The sequence below is a fragment of the Ziziphus jujuba genome, chromosome 3, assembly GCF_031755915.1.
Source record: "Ziziphus jujuba cultivar Dongzao chromosome 3, ASM3175591v1".
Taxonomy (NCBI): Eukaryota; Viridiplantae; Streptophyta; class Magnoliopsida; order Rosales; family Rhamnaceae; genus Ziziphus; species Ziziphus jujuba.
The window spans coordinates 27,911,431-27,920,577 of NC_083381.1; the positions used below are offsets into that span (position 1 = coordinate 27,911,431).

Genomic DNA, 9,147 nt, shown 5'->3' on the forward strand with positions numbered 1-9,147 from the left:
TGTCCTCTTCCTTGGCACTTAAAACAAATTATTTCTTCGGATTTTTGAGGTTTAGGATCAGATTTTATCGCACCTCTAGGTGCTTGGAAAGATTCAGTCTTGGCCTCCCTTTTTGACTGGTTGGTACTTTCTTCTCCAACTTTCGGTTTTGGTTTGTTTCATTAGTTGAATTGTTTCTCCAGCCACTTGAATTGAATCTCCCACTACTGGAAGCACCTCTAAGCCGTGATCCTACACCCCTCCTCTTGAATTGGTGTTCAAGCTTAATGGCTACATGTAACATCTCCTCCAACTCTAAGTATTGTTGCAATTCAAGCTGGTTGGCAATGTCACTTTTCAAACCACCAAGAAATCTCACCATTGTTGCCTCCCTATCCTTATTCATATTCAGCCTCATCATGAGCATCTCCATCTCTTTGTAATAATCCTCCACGGACCTAATTCCTTGAGACAAAGATTGAAGCCTTTGATGCAGCAAGCTATGGTAATGTGGTGGCACAAACCGGTTTCTCATGGCTCCTTTCATTTGTCACCATGTTGTGATCAAGTCATCACCAACTCTCCTTCGAGTGCCTTACTCATTTGTCCACCATTGGAGTGTATAATGGCCAAACTCCATTGCTGCCAACTTCACCTTCTTACCCTCCGAATAATTATGGCAGTCGAATATCATCTCCATCTTTTCTTCCCACTCCAAATATGCCTCGGGATCACTTTTTCCCATGAATGGTGGGATGTTGATCTTGATATTGCTAAGATTGTCATATGTTTCTTCCCTCCTATACCTTCCATGACCAGCTCTCTCTTGGACAGCAAAGGTTTCGTCCATGCCTTCCTCAAAGTCTCCACCGAAATTCTCCTCCTCAAATTCCTCTTTTGGTCTCGCACAGCCTCCTCGTCCTCGACCTCGACCTTTATGGAATTCTTGCCTATTTTTTATGTTCAGCATTCCTTAGGAAACTTCAAGCCTTCCTATCCTTTGATTCATGTGCTCAACTTGAGCACTCACCCGCTGAAATTGTTCCAAAACAGCTTTCAATTCCGTTTGCTCACCACTCCCGGTAGCTCGTGGATCACCATGAAATCCTACGGACTCTTCTTCATTAATTGTCAGTGGTGTGTCTCCTCTTCTTATTCTAGAATCTGCCATGCTAGTAAAATACTGCAAAAATAAAATAAATCCTCACAATATTCACTCCCTCATGTGTTTCACTCAAACAAGGTCTCGACACTCATGTTTGCACACTAGTTTTGGCTTTTGCCCTCTTTTAAGCTCACACTCTCTTGCCTTTTCCTGCTCAACGAATTATCTCAAAGTTCTAATTAAAACACTCTCAACATAGCAATTAGATCACAAGTATGTTTTAATTAAACTTATCAACAAAACAGTAAGTAAAAATAAACAAATACCGAACGGAATGAGAATACCTACTTTCGGTTTTTCTAGGTAAAATAAAGCAAATTAATGAGAAAACTTTCAAATTTTTGAACAACTGGACCAGATAGTAATAGATTATGAGTTCAAGAATAAAATTCTAGGAAAAAAAAATTCAAATACGAACAAGAATCAAAGAGAACAAAAATATAGAAAAGTTGTTGGTTGTTGTTCTTTGTAATTCAAGTTTTTGTATCAAATCCTTTAACTAATTTTAATCCAAATAATTTAGCACTCAAACTCAATTATCCAGCAGCAAAAATAACTCTCCAGAAACTCCAAATATGGAATAAATAATCAACAAAGCAGCAGTTACAAGAAATTTCCAGCAACAAACTTCAACACCAATTTTCAACAAACCGATATTTATATATATATATATATATATATTTTATATTCGGTTTTCCGTTTTTTTTTTTTTCACTCACTGAATATCAAACACAACTGCAGTAGCAAGAATAAAAAACAAATTTGCAATTCCAACTCCAAAAATTCACCAAACCCGTGACCTCCAAATAAACACCAATGTGCAGTTTTTTTTTTTCAATAGATTAATGCAAATATTTAAGACTAAAACAGCAAAGAAAAATCAACAATAACACAATTAAACGAACAAAGATGAAAGACAATGATACAAACCTAGGACGACCTGCTCCTAAACCCGTATTATATTAACCCATATCTAATTATGTTCAAGTTCTAATGGTCACCTCAACCCCTAACCAACCTGTGATTAGAAACCTTGGTATATGATGAAGATGCCACAATAGGTGATGTAAGGCCTATTGCTAAGTCAAACTAAAACACTCATTCACTAATGGTGTTTTAGGTGTCCTAAAGAACAAAGAGAATTCAATCTCACAAATAATTTTGTGTATAAAATTCAAGCTTCATTCTTATTGAAAAATAAGCCTTTAAATAGGCTACAAAGCCATGAAATAAAACCCTAAAAACAAAGGGAAAACCGGCTATACAAAGTAATTTCCTATGGTGGCCGAAATTCTCACTCCTTTCCTAATCTAATTTGGATTAATTAATTCCTTTATTTTGAATGAGGAATTAATTAATTTACAATGAAAATAATAAAGTAATAACTTTCCTAAACTTATTTTTCCAGAAAATAAATAAATAAAAACTAAAAAGTAATGGTAATTTCCTAAAACAAAAAGTAGAATCAAATTAGGAAACTAAAATACTAGCTTTTTGACTAAGTTGACTTTGACTAATCTTTGACCAATTTGAACTCCAAATCAGCTTCAATATGCTTTGTAAGATGCCAAATAAGCTGAATATGAAGTCCCACACGTTTGGCATGCTTTGAAGAGGAAGAAAAAGCCAACTCAGCAAAATATAGTAAAGCCAGCACAAAATACAGTAAAAAAAAGGCCAAATTTGAAGCTGTCCGTACAATCCCTTTTTGAATGCCTTTGAATCTGCCTTGACTTTATTCCATATCCTCTTAGACATATGTATTGAATCCATAAAGAGTTGGAACCATTTCATGCCGCCCGTTGTCCATATTCGCCCGTATCGGCTTCCACCACTTGTATGGTTAGGATAGGTCTTGGCTCTTCGGATATGGAAAAGCCCTTTTGAGTATGAATTATTCCCTGGATAAAAGCAAAAATTTTGTCCTTAAACTTCTTAACTTGAGCCCTAGTGATTGGCCTTGTCTTCATCTGTATCGGGTCGGCACTCTAGCGGGTTTTCGGTTGAGCAGGTTCGGGTGGAATCACATCAGACAACCAACAAACTATGAAACAAAAAATACAGTAAAACTAGGACTGAATTTTTATTTTTTTATAAGATGCTGGACGTGTATGGGATGGATGCAACCTTAACCTAATGCTAAAATTGCAGAATAACACAAAAACAAATAAAGCAAATAAAGATATATCAAACCTGAACAAAATTTGGCTCTGATACCAAACCCGTATTATATTAGCCTGGATTTTAATTAAGTTCAAGTTCTAATGGAATTGACCTCAACCCCTAACCAACCTATGGTTAGAAACCTTGGTATAATGTAGACGCCACAATAGGGGATGGAAAACCTATTGATAAGTCAAGCTAAAACAACCAATTCTCTAATGGTGTTTTAGGTGTTCTCAAAGAACAAAGAGATAATTAATCTCATAGGTATTTTCTCAATCAAATCAAAGTTGTATTCTTATTGAAAAATAAGCCTTTAAATATGCTTTGAAAGAAATAAAATAAACCCTAAAAACCCTAAGAAAAACCAGCCACACAATGGAGAATTCTAGCTTGACCGAATCTTTCCTTTTCCTAATCTAATTAATTAATTCCCTTATTTTCAATTAGAAATTAATTAATTTACAATAAAAATAATAAAATAATAACTTTCCTAAACTTATTTGTCCAGCAAATAAATAAATAAAAACCCAAAAAAAAATCAAACGCAAACTAGAAAACGAGTTGACTAGTTTGACAACTAAGCTGAATTATGTCTAATGTTCGAGCTAACTTATGTCTGCCTGATGTCCGAACTAAGTTATGTCTGTCCGATATAAAATGTTCGATGTATTAGCCTTCACCACTTGGATGCTCAAAACAGGTTTTTTATCTTCAGTTATGGACAAGCTCTTTTGAGAATGAATTACTTTCTTGATAAAGGCAGCAAGGTTGTCCTTAAACCTCTTAGCTTGAGCCCTAGTTATCGGTCCAATCTTCATCCGTATCGGATCAGTACCCTAGTGAGTTGTCGGTTATGCGAGCTCGGGCGAATTCGCATCAGGACCTGAATTGAATCATGACTATATAAGCTATTCTGGTATTAAGATTCGATATAGATGGAATCGTGGAAGCGGACCTTTGATTTCCTTGGACTAAGTAAGAATTCATTGTCCGATTGAATCTTCTTGTTCCTACATGCTCCATAGAAACCCATCGCTATTCCTTTCCTCCACTGAGAAAGGTTCATTCTAAATCACAACTCTTGTCATTTGTTATGGTAATGCAATACAAGTGATTTGATCATCATTATGTGGTGAGAAACCACGCCTTTTGATGAAAGGGGGGCATTACACCCGATCAAGACAAAAAAAAAAAGTACAATAGTTCCATTTTCCTTCTTGTTCAGAAATCAAAAATCAAGACAAACCGGGCATTACGGTAAAGGAAAAAAACTCCTAAAGGAGCAATACCAAACTTCTTGCTAGAACAAGAAAGTCTTATCTATTTGTAGATGGAACATTGACTGCAGCTAGATCTAGGGAAAAGTTATGTGCGTTATGTTCATGCATAACTTCCATACCCAAGTTAGCACGGTTGATAATATCAGCCCAGATATTAATTACATGACCTTGACTATCAACTACAAATTGGTTGAAATTGACACCATTTAAGTTAAAAGCCATAGTACTAATACCTAAAGCAGTGAACCAAATAGGTACTACAGGCCTAGTAGCTAGTAAGAAGTGTAAAGAGCGAGAGTTGTTGAAACTAGCATATTGGAAGATCAATCATCTGAAATAACCATGAGCAGCTACAATATTGTAGGTTTCTTCCTCTTGACCGAATCTGTAACCTTCATTAGCAGATTCATTTTCTGTGGTTTCCCTGATCAAACTAGAAGTTACCAAGGAACCATGCACAGCACTAAATAGGGAGCCGCCGAATACACTAGCTACGCTTAACATGTGAAATGGGTGCATAAGGATGTTGTGCTCAGCTTGGAATACAATTATGAAGTTGAAAGTACCAGAGATTCCTAGAGGCATACCATTAGAAAAGCTTCTTTGAGCAATTGGATAGATCAAGAAAACAGCAGTAGCAGCTGCAACAGGAGCCGAATATGCAACAATAATCCAAGGGCACATACCCAGACAGTAACCAAGTTCCCACTCATGACCCATATAACAAGCTACACCAAGTAAAAAGTGTAGAACAATTAGCTCATAAGGACCACCATTGTATAACCATTCATCAATGGAAGCAGCTTCCTATATCGAGTAAAAATGCAAACCTATCACTGCAGAAGTAGGAATAATGGCACCAGAAATAATATTGTTTCCATAAAGTAGAGATCCAAAAACAGGTTCACGAATACCATCAATATCTACCAGAGGGGCAGCAATGAAAGCGATAATAAACACAGAAGTTATGGTCAATAAGGTAGGGATCATCAAAACACCAAACCATCCAATGTAAAGACGATTTTCAGTGCTGGTTATCCAGTTACAGAAGTGACCCCATAAGCTTTGGCTTTCACATCTCTCTAAAATTGCAATCAAGGTAAAATCTTGGTTTATTAAATTATTAATCATCATGGACTCCCAAGCACATGAATTTTCTATAATTAGATAATCGAGGGCTTGTTATTCAACAGTATAACATGACTTATATGCCCATGTCAACCAATATTCAACATCCATAGATATATCAAGATTTTTATCTATCTAGATTCATCCTTTTTTTTTTTTTTGGGACTAAACTGAATAAATAAATTGAATAAAAATAAAATAAAAATAAATAAGTTACAAAATTTGGATTAAAATTCTGATTTAATTTAAATAAATATGATTTCGATAGAATAATTAAAATGGGTTACCTAGGACTCAAACCCAGAACTAGTCGAATGGAGTAGATAATTTACTTCGTAGAATTAGAAAATAAAAAAATAGGTAAAAATCTCTCCCCAAACCGTGCTTGCATTTTTCATTACACACATCTTTCCCTATGTATATATTTAAAATCCAGCTCCTTCCCTAGGCAAGCCTCTAAGAAAGTTGAATATTCAGTTGATCAACCCTTACTCTTACTGCATGAACATTTCATAATAGATGACTAAATAAATTTTTTGTTATCTCTTCAGTGTTTAAGGATAATTTCCATTTCCATGGTCGAACAGCCAATCATTCATGATTGACCAGATCATTGATGCAAACAATATCCAAATACGAAATTCGCCCTCTATATAACCTTCGAAAAGTTGAACAAGTTCTTGGAAAAATCAAAGAAAGAAGCCCTTCTTCTTGCATAAAGAACTCTTCCAATAATTCCAAACCTAATCTTTTCAAAAAAAACCCGTACAGTACTTTTGTGTTTACGAGCCCAAGTTTTAAGACAAGAAAGTCGAAGTATATATTTTATTCAATACAAACTCTTTTTTTTTTTTTTGAAGGATTCGCTGAAATAATGAGAAAGATATCTGCATATATGGGCAAATCGGTCGATAATCTCAAAATCTGACGAATTGGCCTAAGTCGACTTGCTAACAGGATGTCCTAATGCATTACAAAATTTCATTTTAGCAAATGATCCAATCATTGGGCTAATTGGAACTAATATATCAAGCTTCTTTATAGCATTATCCATTATAAATGAATTTTTTAGCATTTGAAGTGTCTTTAGCATCAAAGTCCTTTCAAAGAATAATAAACATGCTGAAAATGTTGATGAGTTAAAAGTAAACTCAGACAACTACCATCACAGACTACGTTGCTTGATCCAAATTATACATCAGGTTATTCGAAAACGTTTCTTTGTTAAAAACATAATTTACTAATAACCTCACATCCCTTAAAAAAAAAAAATCCTAAACTAACATAATTTCTTAAGAAACGCATATGATGACAAACAAACAAGTACTAAAATAGTTTTTTTTTTTTTTTTAAGAAAACAAAAAAAGGAGAAAGAAAGAAAGAAAATTCTAATAGAACCTCAAATACAAATATCCAATATAACTTGGCCGAGCTCAACCATATGGAAGGCCAACACATATACACAAACAATCTCTCCAGTAGGAACCGAACGTTTAAATTAATAGTTCAACAGCTTTTCCTTTTATTTTTGGAAATTTTAGAACAGCATATTAATAGTTGCTCCACTTCCACTTCTGATCCAAAAGCAATAAAACTACAAGAGATAAGCATCAGAACAATATTGATTGGCATCAGCGTGCCTACCTTTTCAGTTAAGTCAAATGCACCAATTATAATTGTTGTCTCATCATGTGTAAGTTCACTTCCCTTGCCAGCCAACCTATATACAAGAACAAAAAGATGTTATAATAAGTACTAACCAACATAGATTATGGTTATACTTCAACTTATAGATGCAGTCGGATGGTTTTATCAAATATGCAAATAAATTCTGAAGAGCTTCACTTTACCTCCTGGCTATGGATGGAGACAAGGGCTTTCAACTGAGCTCTCCTAAATAATGCTTCATTATGTCCCAGTACCCAGTCCAATATCTGGAATGCATATTTTCAATGTTAAGAAGTATATACAAGTTAATGCAATCTAAAAAAAACTTATTGTTTAAGCATACAGGTTCAAATTTACTGTATATACAAGTCAATACACTAAAAAAATTTAAATAAATAAAATCAATAAGAATATGGAGAGGCATAAGCTTTAAGTTCAAGCTTTGTTGCCTTTTGTCTTTTGTTAAACAAATCATCCAGCACCTTTTCCTAACCCCATTCTTTTTCTACATAAGAATTTCAACCACACCAGCTCAGGGACTCACAAAAATTGTAACATACAAATTTTAACTATTTGAGTTGTTACTTTATCAATTGAAATGCCCTAACTGGACAGGGAGTTAATAATTAAATTTTTCTCATTTTCACAACCAATAAAATTATCAAATATTGAAGGATAGAATCCAACCACCACCCTCAATTCAAGGAAGCAATATGACAGACTAAAAGCACACTTTGAATCAATATCACAATTTACAATGACAATTTCAAAGAAAAACAATTACACACCCCAGTAGAATGCAACAAGCAACAAAAGAAAATTGTAACCTGCTATAATCTAGTTTTGCTAATTGCAATCAAAATTTCCCAACATTGTTCTTGTTCTTCTCACTTGAATGAAAAAACATATATTATACCATTTCTTATGATTTACTATACTGCAGAACAATAGTCCTTAGGCCAAACCCATTATCGTTGGCAAGTCCATCATCAGTTCTAAATATGTCGTACCTCACTAACCCTTCCACTGTCAAAATTGTCAAAATTTATGTGTCTGTTCTTCGCAAATAAGCAATTAAATGCAAACCAACCAAGTCAATATAAGAATAAAGCGTTACATTTATATCAATATGATGCTTTCTCATTACTCAAAAATACATAGGAAGTTATATGTACTATTGTAGCTATCTAAAAGAAGCTTTCTTTGCTTTTTATTTATATGAGGGGAAAAAAACAACAGAGCATTAATTAACCATTTTGTTCTTCGAAAGCAAAAGAATTTAGTTTATTTTTTTTTCATCTTGAAATGTAAATAACAATTTCTAGTGAAGCACTTCCAAATTAATATAACATAAGAAAAAAAGTCCCTTCGATCGAAATCTTAAAAAAAAATAGAATTGAGAAATTACCAAAAGAGATAGAAAAGGGAATGGAAGACAAAGAGATTGATAATTGAATGATTTAGGATGCTTCGCGGGGGCTACTTTATGACGACGGACGATCGCCCGTAGGGGGTTCACTGTACAAGGCCCCTGTAGAGGAAAAACTTATCCCAGCGAATAGAAGATGCTCAACTCCGCACATTCATGTTTTCATAATGAAGCCATCGAAGGCTTTCCACAAATTTAGATTTGGCCATATAAGGATTGAATTGTATCCAGGGAACAGGGGGCTACAAAATTGGTGGCTGGCGTGGATGCGACCTGCGGTTGCGGCGATGACTACAGAGGTCGAAGTATAGCGATCAACGATGATGATGGTG

The 9,147-nt window shown here is 34.6% G+C and overlaps 1 pseudogene; it reads right to left on the reverse strand.

Annotated features, from left to right (window-relative positions):
• Positions 1 to 4,626: 4,626 nt before the first annotated feature.
• LOC125423274 (photosystem II protein D1-like) lies at positions 4,627 to 5,724 on the reverse strand (annotated as a pseudogene).
• Positions 5,725 to 9,147: the final 3,423 nt, after the last annotated feature.